This window comes from Symphalangus syndactylus, chromosome 11 (genome assembly GCF_028878055.3).
Source record: "Symphalangus syndactylus isolate Jambi chromosome 11, NHGRI_mSymSyn1-v2.1_pri, whole genome shotgun sequence".
NCBI classification, from domain to species: Eukaryota; Metazoa; Chordata; class Mammalia; order Primates; family Hylobatidae; genus Symphalangus; species Symphalangus syndactylus.
In genome coordinates, this window is record NC_072433.2 from 123,696,522 (window position 1) to 123,713,121 (window position 16,600).

Sequence of the window (16,600 nt, forward strand, 5' to 3'; positions counted from 1 at the left end):
GCTTCTTAAAGAATGCATGAGTCTTAAATTTGTTCTGTGTCCTTGGAGTGTATAGCAGAGTTAGATAGATCCTTCTGGATTGGTGGTTGATGGAATATTGGCTCTACAAAGGAACTGGATAGGAGTGTAGAGAAAAGATCAATCATAGCACTAGCTTATAGTTTGTTTTCTTCTTTAATGATTTTTTAAAAATATTTCTCTCACTTACTTGAAAAGCAGTCTTAGAAATTAACTGGAATGGATAATTTGTGTTTCTTCTTTTGTAAAATAAAGGCACTTTGTAACTCAGATTTTAGTATGAGGAATAAATAAAATACTGTCTGTTTTCCTTTGATCTTTCTATCTGTGGTCCAGCCAGCCAGCTAACTGTGCATTCCTTTTTCTGCCTTTTCATCATAACACCTATCTTAGCAACTCTTCATTGCTGCTTTGCAAAGAGGATTTGTCATTATTTATGTAGGGGCCCATGTATAATACTTCAAGAGAAAAGGCACAGATGAGGCTGTTAGGATTAAGGGAAAATCGAGGAAATCAAAAGGTAAAGCACTGTCCAGAAATATTGGCCAGAAGCTATAAACAGATGCAACAGCTGGGCTGAAGAGTTATCTGTGAGCCTTCCAGGGGTGTAAGCCAAGAGAAAGACAGTTCACCAAATCTGTCCAGTAATAGAAATCATCCAGCAGCAGTGCCACTATGAGATGTTCAATACGTAGCACCTTTCTGTCCCTCCTCCTCTTGCCATTTGGGACAGGATTAGAAAGCCAAAGGCTTTCTGAAATAATCCTTAGCTATATATTATTGGTATTCACCAAGGAATTTACCAATATGCAAATACTTGGGGATAATTAGTATTATGTTTGCCATTATCTGCAGTAATATTATGAAGATTAGAAATGCAACTCTCTGTCCTCAAGAACTGCAGTCTGTGGCTTACCTTGGAGAATAACTTAAGAACTTACTGAAGTGAGCAGGCTCACCTGCCTTTGCTCAGAGCCACATCATCTGCAGGCAGGATCCACAAGGTCAGCAGTTAACGTCAAGTTGCACAGCCTGGGCTTGGGTGGCGTTCGCTTTACCCTTGCCCTTGATGTGTTGCCGAGTTGTCAGTATTCTCGTAAAATTCCTGGGTAATGGCTTCTTCTATTCTCTTTATTTCCTTAAGTGAACATCTGTCTGATTGTTCACCTCCATCGCTTTAGTGCTTTCCTCATGCTTTCTCTCTTTCCAGACAATAAACTTTATTTTCTTCATAAGAATTCAGTCTACGCAAGGGTATTAGGCAGCTTGTTTGCACCTTTTAATTCCTGGATGTTTTCCAGAAAGGCTCTTTGCAGTAGTTCCAATGGGTTCATCTGTGAATCGGGGAAGACAATGCAGCTTTGTGTTTGGGTTTTTATCGGTTACCTTCTGTTTGTAAACATCTGTTTGGAAACGTTTGCTGGTGCCCACCCCAGCACCCCCCAACCCCGTCAGAAATAAAGGGATTAATCTCTTTTTGCTTGGCATAGGGAGAAGACAGTGTCTGCTGATGTGCTTAACTTTTTTTTTTTTTTGGTCAGGTGTGTAGGTATGTGACTGAAACCCATAGACTTTGCACATATTGTCAGGTGACTTTCCAGAGGCACTCAGGCACTTCATTTCATTAATGGGGATGAAGCCCGTTAATCCGCTCATTACTGCAGTTTAATTTTGATGCTGGTTTTTGATGATGTATTGAAAAACTGTATACTGGCAGTTACAACTGGAAAACATTTCTACTTTAGAAGAGACCCTTATTTTTCATATGCTTAGAAATATGCAGCAAGCCAGTTTTTAAGGCTTTTTATCACATTTTATTCTTAATCTTTCTGAATTCTTTGTTATATTTCGCTTGATAAATAGTTGGATTTTGTTTTTTGGTTCAATGTAAGAATATTCTTAAACTAGGTAAACTAATTGTCATTATGTTCTCTGATTCTGTTAAATTTTGTTTTCTATTTTTTATGTTTCTGGGTTTTTGTAGATGGCCTGTCTTTAAAACTTCTTGATATTTTTGATTAAATTTTCATATATCTTCAAAAATAGAGATGACAGCCAGGGGTGGTGCTGCATGCCTGTAATCCCAACACTTTCGGAGGCCAAGGTGAGGAGATCACCTGAAGTCGGGAATTCAACACTACTGGGCAACATGGTGAAGCTCCGTCTATACTAAAAATACAAAAATTAGCCGGGAGTGGTGGTGCATGTCTGTAGTCACAGCTACTTGGGAGGGTGAGACGGGAGAATTGCTTGAATCTGGGAGGTGGAGGTTGCAGTGAGCTGAGATGGAACCATTGCACTCCAGCCTGGGCAACAGAGCGAGACTCTGTCTCAAAAGAAAAGTAGAGAAGATAGTATAATGAGGCTCCTGTCTGCCAGTCACCCTATAGTAACTATTAGGAAACTCCTTTTTTCTCTTGAGTCATTGCTCCTGTGTGTGTGTGTCTGTATAGACAAAAATATTTATGTATACATATATGTATATGTATGTGTATAGATAAAAATGCATATATGGGGCCGGGCCCAGTGGCTCACTCCTGTAATCCCAGCAATTTGGGAGGCTGAGGCGGGCAAATCACGAGGTCAGTAGATCGAGACCATCCTGGCTAACACGGTGAAACGATGTCTCTACTAAAAATACAAAAAATTAGCCTGGCGTGGTGGCAGGTGCCTGTAGTCCCAGCTACTCAGGAGGCTGAGACTGAAGAATCGCTTGACAAAACATGGCGGACCACGTAGACCAGCAGCAAACTACCACTGTAGAGGAGCCCCTGGATCTTAGGCTCAGCCTAGAGGAGCAAATTTATGTGAAAATGAGAGACGACCGAGAGCTTCGAGGCAGATTACATACTTAGGATCTACGTTTAAATATGATCTTGGGAGACGTGGAAGAAACTGTGACTACTATAGACATGGATAAAGAAACATACGAAGAGACATATAAATCAACAAAACGGAATATTCCAGTGCTCTTTGTCCAGGGAGATGGCGTTTTCCTGGTTGCCCCTCTACTGAGAGTTGGCTGAAACAAAGAATTTGTCCTTTATGGAAAACAGTGGCCTCTCTAAATGCCCAAGACATTCAAAAGAGCATACATTTGGATGTTAAGAAACATTTGGATGTTAAGAAACCCGCATACATTTGGATGTTAAGAAATAATTCTGGGGATTCTTCCACTCCTGAAATGAGTTGATTTGCAGATAACTCACAACTTCTTAAGCTAAATGGTATTTTCATTTTTCTTAAGCTTTTCCAATAAATATGACCACCATGATGCAGGAAAAAAAAAAAAAGAAGAATTACTTGAACCCAGGAGGTAGGGGTTGCAGTGAGCCGAGATCACACCACTGCACTCCAGCTTGGGCGACAGAGCGAGACTCTGTCTCAAAAAAATAAATAAATAAATAAAAATGCATATATGTGTATTTGTGTGAATGATATACACATATATAAAATATATGTAACATAGATGTATAACACATTTCTTTTTCTAGTGTATGTGTACCTTGATTTATGTCTCACATACTCAAAATTCTCAACTTGTTTAAAATAAGAGCACAACCTATTTAAGTAGTAAAGATTCAAAGCCTTGTTCTAAAATGCTTAATTTTCCTGTGGATTTGTGGACCCGTGAGAAAATCTTAGTTCCCAGGCAGGAAGGAAGCAGATATGACACATCTCTAGTCCGTTGTAAGTCGCCTACCCTAGACCTCATATCCAGCGCTCTGAATGTGGCAGACGTAGGTGCAGGGCATTGGGACAGAGAGGTGCACTTTGAAAGGCTAGCACGTGGAAACAAAAGTTCTGGCTGGGCATGGTGGCTCACACCTGTAATCCCAGCCCTGTGGGAGGCTGAGGCGAGCGGATCACGAGGTCAGCAGTTCAAGACCAGCCTGGCCAGCATAGTGAAACAGCATCTCTACTAAAAATAGAAAAAATTAGCCGGTCACAGTGGCGTGAGCCTGTAATCCCAGCTACTCTGGAGGCTGAGGCAGGAGAATAGCTTGAACCTGGGAGGCAGAGGTTGCAGTGAGCTGAGATTGCACCATTGCACTCCAGCCTGGGCGACAGAGTGAGACTCCATCTCAAAAAAAAAAAAAAAAAAAAAAGTTCCAATGCACGACATGTTATATGAGATCTTCACCCAATCAAGGATTAAATGGCCAGTTCCTAAATGACGCCTACCTTTTTATGGCCATGTATACCTTTGCCTCAATACTACTGGCATTTGCTGAAATCCATTTATGAAGATACAGGGATGCATTTCTAGAAGGCCCAGGCAGGGGTGCTGGCCAGGAGACACCAGGCATAGATTCTCCTTTCTCAGAGCCTTCATGGCCCCTAGTTTGAACCTTTGAGTCACTGCAGTAAAGTTCCTGATGTTTGACAGTACTCCTTATGAAGGGAGTCATGTGAGTTGCTAGCTGGGTTCTCTAGATGGTGGTGTCATGCCAACATGGGAGCCACTAGCACAGAGAACATGCTAGGTTCCGTTGAGACCTGACTTTTGGAATAGCACAGGTACTTACCTTTTCAACACCACGCAAACACACTCCAGAATGCAAAGGAACCTGCACTGTGCCATCTTGCTCCTCCCTGCATAGCCACTTCTCTTTCCAGTGGTGTTGGTATTTTGGTTCATTCAATCAGTGTGGGTAGGAGGTTGGCTTGGTCCCTTCAATCTGTAACCTTCCTGCAACACTGTCTTTGTGATGTTATCATAACCTTGATTTTTGAGCGATAGAATTGGGCATAATCAGAGAAAAGGTGGTCTGGGACACAATTGTGGACTCTTCTATGCTAAACATTTCCATATCATTAATGTTCAACACAGCTTTGTGGGGTTGGAGATACAATTATCATTGTTATGATTGTTATTATCAATACTAGCTGTGATTATTGATCACTTCCACATGCCAGGCACAGTGCTGGGTGCTATATGTTTATTATCTAATTTATTGATTGCTGCACTCTTGCTGGGTATATGTAATTATTCCTATTTCACCGGATCTCTGGGAGTTTGGTGAATTAATCACCCAGCATCCAAATAGCTATCCAGTAGCAGAGCTGGGATTCAAACTCGGTTAGGCTGACTTCTGTGCCTGTTTTCTTGCCTATGAGGTGGATGCATTGAGTAGGAGAAGGCCAGTTATTCCTGTTTGTCACTGATACAACTGGGGACTTGTTCCCGGAGATGTGGAGCTGTGCGTTAGGGCTGGGTCGAACACACATACATGAACCATATGCACGAGAACTTTCTCATCTTTATGCATACACTTGGAACTAGTTCTTTGGTTTTGTAAAAAAATCATGCACCAGATAAAATGTTTAATAACACAGAGAAATATAATTGTCAGTTATCTTCTCAACACACATTAATGAACAATTCTCCTATCGAAAGATAACCTTTTGTATTTACAAAAAAAAAAAGAAAAAGTACTGTCCTCAGTAAATTCATTCATGTATGTTATACACTCACATACAAAATGTATCTATTTGATTAAATTAGAACGCTGCCAATGAATTACTTTCCTTGGTTGCACAGTACTAAAGTCCATGTTGTAAATATAATAATTATAGCCAGGTGCGGTGGCTCACACCTGTAATCCCGGCACTTTGGGAGGCTGAGGTGGGAGATCACTTGAGGTCAGGAGTTCGAGACCAGCCTGGCCAACACGGTGAAACCCTGTCTCTGCTAAAAATACAAAAATTAGCTGGGTGTGGTGGTGCATGCCTGTAATCCCAGCTACTCAGAAGGCAGAGGCCAGAGAATTGCTTGAACCTGGGAGGTGGAGTTTGCAGTGAGCCAAGATAGTGCTGCTGCACTCCAGCCTGAGCAACAGAGCAAGACTCCGTGTCAAGAAACCAATAGTGTGTGTGTGTGTGTGTGTGTGTGTGTGTGTGTATGAATTATAGTTGAATACATACAAATGAGGGAAAAATTGTTCCATGTATCAGGAACAATTACTGTGAATTTTCTGTAGCTCTTCCTGACTTTTTAAAATTCAAATATATTTCACAAAGTTGAAATCACGTTTTGGCCTTTTTTTTTTTTTTTTTTTTTTAACCAGGCATATAGTGACCATGTTTCTATATCAATACATACTCTTTGGCAGTACAGTTGTACTTGACTTCACATTATAGCTTCATAACTTACTAAATTAATCCCTTATTGCTGGGCACAGATTCTGTTTTCCATTTTTTCAGTCATGAGCAACGTTGCTGGTTGACCTGGGCTAAATAAGAAGTTTAAATGCAAATAGATAATTCTTGAGACAGCTTCTCCCCATATATACTCTTTCTCCAGCAATGTCTGAGTGTCTATACCTTCCTGTACCTTCACCATATCATGTATTTATCATTTTATAGTGAGTTGCATTACTTGCTAGATGAGATTGGATCTCCTTTGATAACGCAAAAGAAGGCCTGGGTTTGCTTGGCAATTTTGTTCCAATATTCTTTTCAGTTTTAAATAAGTTTTGAACAAAAAGCTTTAGCATTTTACGTAAAAACCTCTAAAGCTCTCAGGCTAATTAGTAATGTAGCATATGCAAATTAAGTTTTTTTCTGCTTTGCTTAATTCTTATTAACACACTAATCATGAGGGCCCCCAAATTGCTATAAGGAGAACATTTAGAAAACGTATGAAGGATCGATAGTTGGTACTTAGGAAATCGATGAAACACTTTTTTAATCTATCTTGGAGCTGAAAGAGAAAAAGACTTAAAATGAGTTAGAATATGAGTTTTTCAGCATCTTATAGCTTATGTGTTAAAGCAAGATTTTAAAAATACATTTAACATACTAAATTTTTCAAAAGCTACAGAGATACCAGTAACATTTTTAAAAAATAACTTACATTTTCATTGTGGAAATCAGCGGCAACAAAAACACAACCTTGTACGAGACAACGAGATGTGCATGAGAGGCCCTGATTTTGAGAAGCTCATAACTCCGTGTGAGAAACACACAAGGCGTGGTGCCATTCCCATGCTGGGACGAACAGGGAGGACTTCCTGGGAGAGGTGACTATGCACTTAAGTTTGCTTTGACACAGCAACAACATGAGGAATGAATTTTGTGACTGCAAGATTGTTAGTTTTCTGTAGAGGGAACAACCCGCATCTTGCAAATTTGCCTTCGTTATTCAATCATTAGAAAATAATTTCAAATGAGCTTAGTAGTTCTCAGAATTTTGGATTTCAGGAAACAAACTTTTTTAAAAGAAAACAAAAATGAGGATACCAATTTAAGCTTGCCAAAAAGATTTTCCCCCAAAAGAAAAACACGTTAAAAACTACGACAAAAATCAACAAAAACTAACACTTTGCCCCCATCAACAATCAACATTACCTTCTAAAAGCAAGGGTGTTTTGACACCAGACGTTGTGAGGACATCCACCTGCTCTAAGGGACAGGTATTTCACTGGTGTTTTGTCAATTTTTATTTTGAACTAATTTTAGAGTCATATAGAATTTGGAGAAATAGGCTGGGCACAGTGGCTCATGCCTGTAATCCCAGCACTTTGGGAGGCCAAGGGAGGCTGATCCCTTGAGGCCAGGAGTTCGAGACCAGCCTGGTCAAATCGTGAAACCGTTTCTACTAAAAATACAAAAATTAACCTGGCATGGCAGCACACACCTGTAATCCCAGATACTTGGGAGGCTGAGACATGAGAATCACTTGAAGCTGGAGGCTGCAGTGCGCCAAGGTCTTGCCATTGCACTCCAGCCTGGGTGACAGAGGGAGACTGTCTCAAAAAAAAAAAAAAAAAAAAAAAAGTTGCAGAAATAGCAATAGTTCACAGTACCTCTACTTCTATAATTTTAGCAATTTACCTAATTATGGTATAATAATCAAAACTAGAAAATAGACATTGGTACTAAATATTAACTATACTTGTTACTCAGATTTCACCACTAACACAGTGTCTTTTTATTCTAGGGACTAATCCAGGATGCCACATTATATTTAACTGTTGTATCTCCTTGGTGCCTGTAGTACTCTTTTTTTTGAGACAGGGTCTCACTCTGTCACCCAGGCTGGAGCGCAGTGGTACGATCATGGCTTACTGCAGCCTCCACCTCCTAGGCTCAAGCGATCCTACCACATCAGCCTCCTGAGTAGCTGGGACGATAGGCATGCACCACCATGCCTGGCTAATTTTTGTATTTGTTTTGATCAAGGCAGGGTTTCATCATGTTGCACAGGCTGGTCTTGAACTCCTGGGCTCAAGAAATCTGCTTGCCTCGGATTCCCAAAGTGCTGGGATTACAGGCGTGAGCCACTGCACCTGGCTTAAAGCCTTCAATCTTTGATAGTTGCTTACTTATTTCCTTCTTTCTGATCTTAAGACTTTGATTTGTCAGTATTTTCTCATCATTACGCTGAGTGTAAGCATTTTTTGGTAACAACATTATAAAAATGATGTAGTGTCTTTCTTAGTATATTATCTCAATTAGAACATAATGTTGATCTGTCTCATCCCTGGTAATGTTAACCTTGGTCACTTGGTTAACATGATGTCTGCTGAGTTTTTCCAATGTAATGTTATTAATTTTTCCTTTGAAATTCGTAATTATTTGAAGGGAGATGTTTTGAGATTATGCTAGCAGCCCCGTTTTCCTTAAACTTTCACACGCTGACTTTCCCTTGTTGGATCTTGCCTGCAGCAGTGTTTACCATGATGCTTGGCTAGTGGTGACTATGTATTTCCCTTACTCTTTTTACACTTACTAATTGGAATTCTTCTGAAGAAAGAGCTTTCCCTTCTTCCCGTTTCTTTCTTTTCTTTTCTTTTTATTGAGACAAAGTTTCACTCTTGTCCCCCGGGCTGGAGTGTAATGGTGCAATCTTGGCTCCCTGCAACCTCTGCCTCCCGTGTTCAGGCGATTGTCCTGTCTCAGCCTCCCAAGTAGCTGGGATTCCAGGTCCATGCCACCATGCCCAGCTAATTTTTATATTTTTAGTAGAGATGGGGTTTCACCATTTTGACCAGGCTGGTCTCAAACTCCTCATCTCAGGTGATCCTCGCACCTCGGACTCCTAAAGTGCTGGGATTACAGGCGTGAACTACAACGCCTGGCCCCTTCCCCATTTATTTCTGATTCAATTATTTTATATTAGCATAGATTCACTGGTATTTCTTTTTTTTGATTTATTAATACCTCCATTTATTCTGTTGCTGAAACCATTCCAGCTTTCTCTGGTTGGCTTCTATGAAGGACGCTATTTTAATGGGGTGACTTTTTTCTTCTCACTACATTCTTCCTCACTCCCCACTTTTTATGTCCGGTTGCCATAGGCTGGTGAGAACTTGGTTTTGAACAGGTGAAGGTTTGCTGTTAGGGACGTGCTAGCCTAGGGAATGGTACTGAACTCGTGGGAGCATGTTAGTATCAGATGTGTGCCTCGTCTCTCTTGCCTGTAGCAAGAATAAGAGAGGAGACACAGAAAGGTGGTGATGGGCATGTGAAGCAGTCTAAAGAAAAAAACAGGACAGGCATTACAGGCTCAAGCCTGTAATCCCAGCAGTTTGGGAGGCCAATGCAGGTGGATCACCTGATGTCAGGAGTTCAAGACCAGCCTCGCCAACATAGTGAAACCTCATCTCTGTTAAAAATACAAAAACTAACCAGGCGTGGTGGCGGGCATCCGTAGTCCCAGATACTCAGGAGGCTGAGGCAGCAGCATTGCTTGAACTCGGTAAGTGGAGGTTGCAGTGAGCCGAGATGGCACCAGTGCACTTCAGCCTGGGCAATGGAGCAAGACTCTATCCACCCCCACCCTGCAAAAAAGAAAAGAAAAACTCTTGGTGCTTGTAGAAGAGGCATTTATTTCTTTTAGGATTGGATGGCGCTTGGAGGGTTTCCAGGAAACAGCCTCAACCTATAAATAATAGACACAGTTAATGAAGAACTTACTGTGTGTCCAGTAGATAAATACACCACAAGCATTATTTTGTGTAATCATCTCACAATCTTACGAAGGAGATACTGATATTTTGGTTGCAAAGATGAGGGAAGTGAGGTTCCGAAGTTGCTAAATGCATAAAGGAGGTGGTGGTGTCAGAATGGCATCCTGCTCAGATGGTTGCCTGGGACTGTGTCCAGAGGAAGACCTCTGGTTCCTACCCCAGCATTAGGCAATCTTCAAGTCTTCAGTTCCATGGGTAGGGGAGAAGACTTTCCATCTGTTCTCTAATGACAGTGCTACCCACACCCGTATTACACCATAAAATCTTTTTTATCCAGTATTAGGAAAAAAGAAATACCTTTCCATTGGTCACTCTGTGTGTGTGTGTTCGTGTGTGTGTGTGTGTATGTGTTCACCGTGCTACGTGAACTGTGGCTTTAAATGTATTCTTGTCAGTTCTATATATTTTAAAAATGTTGCTTTTAGGCCGGGCGCGGTGGCTCACGCCTGTAATCCCAGCACTTTGGGAGGCCCAGGTGGGCGGATCACGAGGTCAGGAGCTCGAGACCATCCTGGGTAACATGGTGAAACCCCGTCTCTACTGAAAAAAGAAAAAGACAAAAAATTAGCCGGGCGTGGTGGCAGGTGCCTGTAGTCCCAGCTGCTCGGGAGGCTGAGGCAGGAGAATGGCGTGAACCCGGGAGGCAGAGCTTGCAGTGAGCCAAGATAGTGCCACTGCAATCCAGCCTGGGCGACAGAGCGAGACTCCATCTCAAAAAAAAAAAAATAATGTTGCTTTTAGAGTATAAGCGAGTTTGGGGCATTTTTGAGGGCTTTTTTTCTTTCTTTCTTTCTTTTTTTTTTTTGACAGGGTCTTAATATGTCACCCAGGCTGCAGTGCAGTGGCGTGATGAGAGCCCACTCCAGCTCCAAACTCCCAAGCTCCAGTGATCCTCTTTCCTCAGACCCCCCAAGTAGCTGGGACGACAGGTGCACACCACCACTTCCAGCTGATTATTTTAAAAAAATTTTGTAGTGACAGCATCTTGCTGTGTTTCCCAGGCTGTTCTTGAACTCCTGGGCTCAAGTGATCTTTCCACCTTGGCCTCCCAAAGTGCTGGGAATCCGGGTGTGAGCCACTGTCCCGGGCCAGTTTGAACTTGCAATGATTTCATAAGAAATCCACATCTGAGAGTCCCAGAAGGTAAAATATTCCCCTTTCTTCTAAATATACTTGACCACCACCGTTCAGGTTCTTATATTAACCCTCCTATATTTGCCAACCCTTAACCTATTAGAAACAGGAAATGGGACTCTGGAGTAGATCTTAGCAACATCATGAGATCCAGCCCCTCTGGCTTACAGCCGAGACAGTGAGGTCCTGTGGGAGGAGGTTGGAGAGCAGGAACTTGCCCAAGGTCATGTGCAGAGTTCGAGGCAGGGCCTGGATGGGAAGCCCAGGCCGTCTCTCCGCCGTCTTGTTGTGATGCTTCCGGAAGAATGCCTGTCGCTCCTGCTGACATCCGACTGACTAAGTGGGCAAGAGGAATTCTTCAGAACAATTTAATAAATGCTTACATTTTCTCTTGGCCCCGTGCCACATCCCCCACTCAGTCTTGTTTTCAAGGTAGAAGGTTCTTTTGGAGCTAGTGACCTTGCCCTTCCTGGCCGTGGATGTCGCTCTTCATCCGTAACGCTCCTTTCCAGCAACCGTGTTTGCAGCAAAGACTATAATTTTATTTTGGGTTTGGGTATACTGATTACATTTTAGCTTCTGCTATATTTTCTTACCTGTCACAGCCATTAAATTTATTTTAATAATTACTTTACTCTCCTGATAGCCACTAAAGGGGGAATTGGATATTGTCTATCAATTGGTTGGTCTGTGAACTAAGGCTGTATCTAATTACAAGGCATTGTATCGGTTCTGATTTATTAACCATTTACTTGGCTTTGGAGAAGGCAGCATTTTTAGTAGTACTGTTGAGCCTGCATGTAGCTTTTCCAGGAGGGCAGGGTGCCCGGAATATCTGATCTTACAGTTATTACTTTGTGTCATATATAATCTTGTTTTTTCCCTGCAACAAATAAATCTTTGGGACTCCTGAAGAAAAAAAAAAATGGGATAGGAAAAAAAAAAATCTTTGGTTACAGTATAATAAAAATAAACTGTTTGTCGTGACTGCAGCTGACATTTATCAGCCTGTTTGTGGGTGCTCTTTCTCTCTCTCTGTAATGCAGAACATAATTTGTCACTTTGTAAATACATTCCAGTCTAAATCCCTGCCAGCATCTGTTAGTGTTTGAAGGATTAATGTGCTACCCTGTGTATGTCTGCACTTCCAGGGAACAGTGTAGCATCTGATTATGGATCTTGGGAGAGCAGGAGGGAACAAGGTATTTTCTGTGCTTTTTCCTACATGCAGTCGTTTTGGCCTTTTTCTGATTTTTCTTGTCTTTATCCCATTCTGCCTAGGTACCTGGAATTTCATCCTTTGCAAGGATGTTCCTGGTTCCCAACCTTTCTTCTGTCTGTGATAGTCACAGTTGAAGTCATAGTATTTTATGTGTACTATGGGTTGAGCGGTGGATGATTCTTTGGGGCCAGTTAGACTTGGGTTTAAATTCTTTCTCCAGCTAGTTTATGAACTTAAGTTATGTGATTTCCATTTCTTCACTTGCAAAATGAAGATGCTAATACCTACTTCTTGAAGGTGCTGAGGATGAAGGAAGAAATAAATGTTAATGCAAAGTGCCCAGTTGAGTGCCTGCCAAGAGTAACTGGTGGGTCTGTGTCACCTTCTGACATCATCAGTGTGATTGTCTTCAACGCATCCATGGAAGTGAAAGCATTGGAGGAATCTAACGCCATGAGCCAGCTGGTAGTTATGTTTTTGTTTTGTTTTTCTTTTTTTCTTGCTGGATAGTGGGTTCTGTTTCTTGAGAAATATTTACATCCGTCTAAATCAGGTGCTTGCTAGAGTTCTTGGCACACACAGCATCCCGCCAATAAACTGTGGTTCCCAATAAGGCTTGCAACTGAATCTGGGCAACAATGAACATGACTTCAATAATGACAAAAAGATTCAGATTCCTGCTGGAAGGTCCATATGTGCTGTCCCCAGTAGGATTCTGGAATTCCCTGAATCATAGTGTTGCTTGTAATTCTTCAGACATTACGAAGTGGCTCTATAGATTGCCTACCACCTTTTATCTACTGCTGTCGTTTCGATTAGGAAAAGATTGCCAGATGTGGAAAAAATAGCCTCATCAGTAACTTTTCTGTAAGGAATCTCCTTATTTCTTGTTTTTGTTCTTTTGTTTTTTGTGTGTGCTTCCGCGTGCCCCTCGTCTATCGCTCCCCCCACCAAATTTGTGTGTCTTCATTTGCAACTCTCTTTTCTCCGGTAAAGAGGAAAGTCTATAGTGCTCCTTTCATTAGAGAAACATGATTTTCTTATTGTTGTTTCGGTTTGGGTTTCTGAAGTATAAATGCATCTGAATTGGACAGAAATATTATGTCCATATGCCAGGTGGCCAAGATGGGGCTTGTGATTTGAAGCTTCTTTTCCTAGATTCAGGAAAGTATCACTAGTTGATCAGGGAATACATCTTTGGGCCCATTGGAAAATGTCTATTCTTAGCACCCTAAATGCCCAGGTATTAGCATACTTGGGAAATGTCTAGAAACCCCTATTTCAATTTACTGACCATTTTTGGTAAATTCCCAGAGATGCCAAAATGCATTTCAAAAAGCTTTCATGTTCAAGAAGATGTGGAATGATAGAAAACATTTAATGCTGTTATGTATGAAGTGAAATACTGTTAAACTTCTAGATTATTTAATAGAAGACACGTTTTATGAGGTGAAGTGTTTACAGATGCTCCCTCTTACGCGTATCCACACATCCTTAATTGTTCCCGTTGTTTGAGACTGTTAGGCTGTTTTTTATTGTATAGTTCATCAAATAGTGGGTGGTAAACAACAGATACTCCAAGGAATGGCGTGACATTCTCCTTTTTTCTCATGCATTCATTGGAACGTGAACGTAGTATTAATTGTAAGACTGTTAGACTTCAGGGGACTACACTCTTATTCTAAAATAGTGGTCAACTAACTGTGCCCTTCAGGCAGAATTCCTGCCTAGGACCTGGCTTTGTAATTAAAGTGTTAGTGGAACGCAGGAACACCAATGATTTATACATCGTCTATGGTCGGTTTTGCTTTCATGCTATGAAAGCTGAGTATTTGGTAGATACTTGAAACATCTAAAATGCTTACTATCTGGCCCTTTAGAGAAAAGGTTTGCCAATCTCTGTTCTAGAGGATTCGTGGTCATTTGGAAAGAAAAGTATGTTAAGTCAAAATGAGCAGGTGATTGGATTAGTATTTTCTTTCTACACATACAGAAACTTCCTATCATACCTGACTCAGTTGTCAAACTTGCTGAATCCAAAGCCTGGGGGGTGGATGTAGGAGAGAAGTTGAAATTAGCTGGGTTTTTTTGTGTGTGTGTATCACCAAAGTTCCTTTTTTTTTTTTTTTTTTTTTTTTTAAGATGGAGTCTTGCTCTGTTGCCCTGCCTAGAGTGCAGTGGTGTGATCTCGGCTTACAGCAAGCTCTGCCTCCCAGGTTCACGGCATTCTCCTGCCTCAGCCTCTTAAGTAGCTGGTATTACAGGCGCCTGCCACCACGCCCGGCTAATTTTTTTTTTTTTTTTTTTTTTTTGAGACAGAGTCTTGCTCTGTCGCCCAGGCTGGAGTGCAGTGGCGCCATCTCGGCTCACTGCAAGCTCCGCCTCCCGGGTTCACGCCATTCTCCTGTCTCAGCCTCTCCGAGTAGCTGGGACTACAGGCGCCCGCCACCACGCCCCGCTAATTTTTTGTATTTTTAGTAGAGACGGGGTTTTTATATGTTTAATAGAGACAGGGTTTCACCATGTTAGCCAGGTTGGTCTTGATCTCCTGACCTCGTGATTCACCTGCCTCGACCTCCCAAAGTGCTGGAATTACAGGCGTGAGTCACCGCACCCAGCCGAAAAGTTATAATTTTAATGGTCTAAATCAAACTTTTTCAACCTGCAGCCTGTGGGTACATGTGGCCCAGGACAGCTTTGCAGCCCAACACAAATGTATAAACTTGCTTAAAGCATGATGAGATTTTTTTTGCCCTTTTTTTTTTTCAGCTCATCAGCTATTGTTAGGGTTAGTGTATTAATATTTTATGCATAGCCTAAGATAATTCTTTTTCCAGTGTCACCCAGGGAAGCCAAAAGATGGGACACCGCTGGAAATAAAACAGAAAAAAGTTGTAAAAGGGTTTGAGTTGATGAACAGAACAACATTTTTGTAAGTAAAGTACTTATGGATGTGGCCCTTCCGTAATCTCCTGGGCTCAGGGATAATTTCCAGGCTAGGGAGACAGTTGTGGCATGGAGATGGCAGTACTGTTTTGGAATGAGAATTGACTTGTCACAATGGAGGGAGAACTACCATCCCAGTTGGGCCAACCTCTTCTCTTTTTTTCTTTTTTTGAGACGGAGTCTCGCTCTGTCACCAGGCTGGAGTGCAGTGGTGCAATCTCAGCTCACTGCAACCTCTGCCTCCCGGGTTCAAGCTATTCTTCTGTCTCAGCCTCCGGAGTAGCTGGGATTACAGGTGTGTGACACCACACCCCGCTAGTTTTTGTATTTTTAGTGGAGACAGGATTTCATCATGTTGGTCAGGCTGGTCTCAAACTCCTGACCTTAGGTGATCCACCCACCTCACCCTCCCAAAGTGCTGGTATTACAGGTGTGAGCCACTGTGCCTGGCTTCTGCCAGCTTCTAATTATGATTTTTGAGCAGATTTTGCATGCTTTTCAGCCTTTGTTTTGTTTATAAACTAGAAGTAATTATGTCAACTTTGTAAGGGCTCAGTAGGGTAGAATAAGTCCATGTCTGTAATCTACCCTTCTGTGAACAGAGGGTATGTTCTCAAAAGCTTTCAATTAACATGAGTGGAATGGATTTTCTAAATTTATACAGAGGAGAAAGTTGTAGGTCCTATATGAGCGATGACAGGTGATACTTACGTTAACTGGAACATATGGCCCTCAGCCACAATTTCCCCAGTCCCCTTCTGGGGGATGCTTTGTAGACCTGATATCCCAGAAAGAAATGTGGCCTCATAAACTCACTGCTGTCCTTTGGTTTTCCTGATGTACCAAATGTAGTAAGGCCTCTTTTCAATGTGGTGAAAGCTGTGGGCCACCCCATCAGGCTGCAAGTGCTAGAAGCTCTTCCCATAGAGAACATCTATATCCTCAAGCCAAGGAGAAAAAGGAAGCTGCTGTTTATAAATATTGAAGAAGCAGGGAGAGCCCGCCCTGAGGCCAGGCTGTATTAACATGCATGCCATCATGAAGTGGCCTCTAATGGACATTTGTAAGGTAGTGTCCCCTCCCTTCCCCTCCCCACTCTAATGCTGCCTGGGTTGCTCTTTGCAACACATGCAGTCTGCAACTTAGCTGGCTTTTAGCAAAATTACCCATCACGATTCATTTGTCCCATTGGGCCATGGGAGAGGTGACTGCAGAGCCAGATTTGAATGTGGCCCTGTGCCGGTGCCCAAACCAGCAGGCTGCAGGTGTGCACTGACAGGATGGGACATCCCACCACTGCTGT

The 16,600-nt window shown here is 42.0% G+C and overlaps 1 protein-coding gene and 1 pseudogene across 9 annotated transcripts in view; both read left to right on the forward strand.

Annotated features, from left to right (window-relative positions):
• Positions 1–16,600, forward strand: part of WWOX (WW domain containing oxidoreductase) — a 1,124,776-nt gene that overhangs the window by 258,041 nt on the left and 850,135 nt on the right. The gene's annotated exons all lie outside the window — the stretch shown is intronic.
• Positions 2,459–3,380, forward strand: LOC134731752 (U6 snRNA-associated Sm-like protein LSm3; annotated as a pseudogene).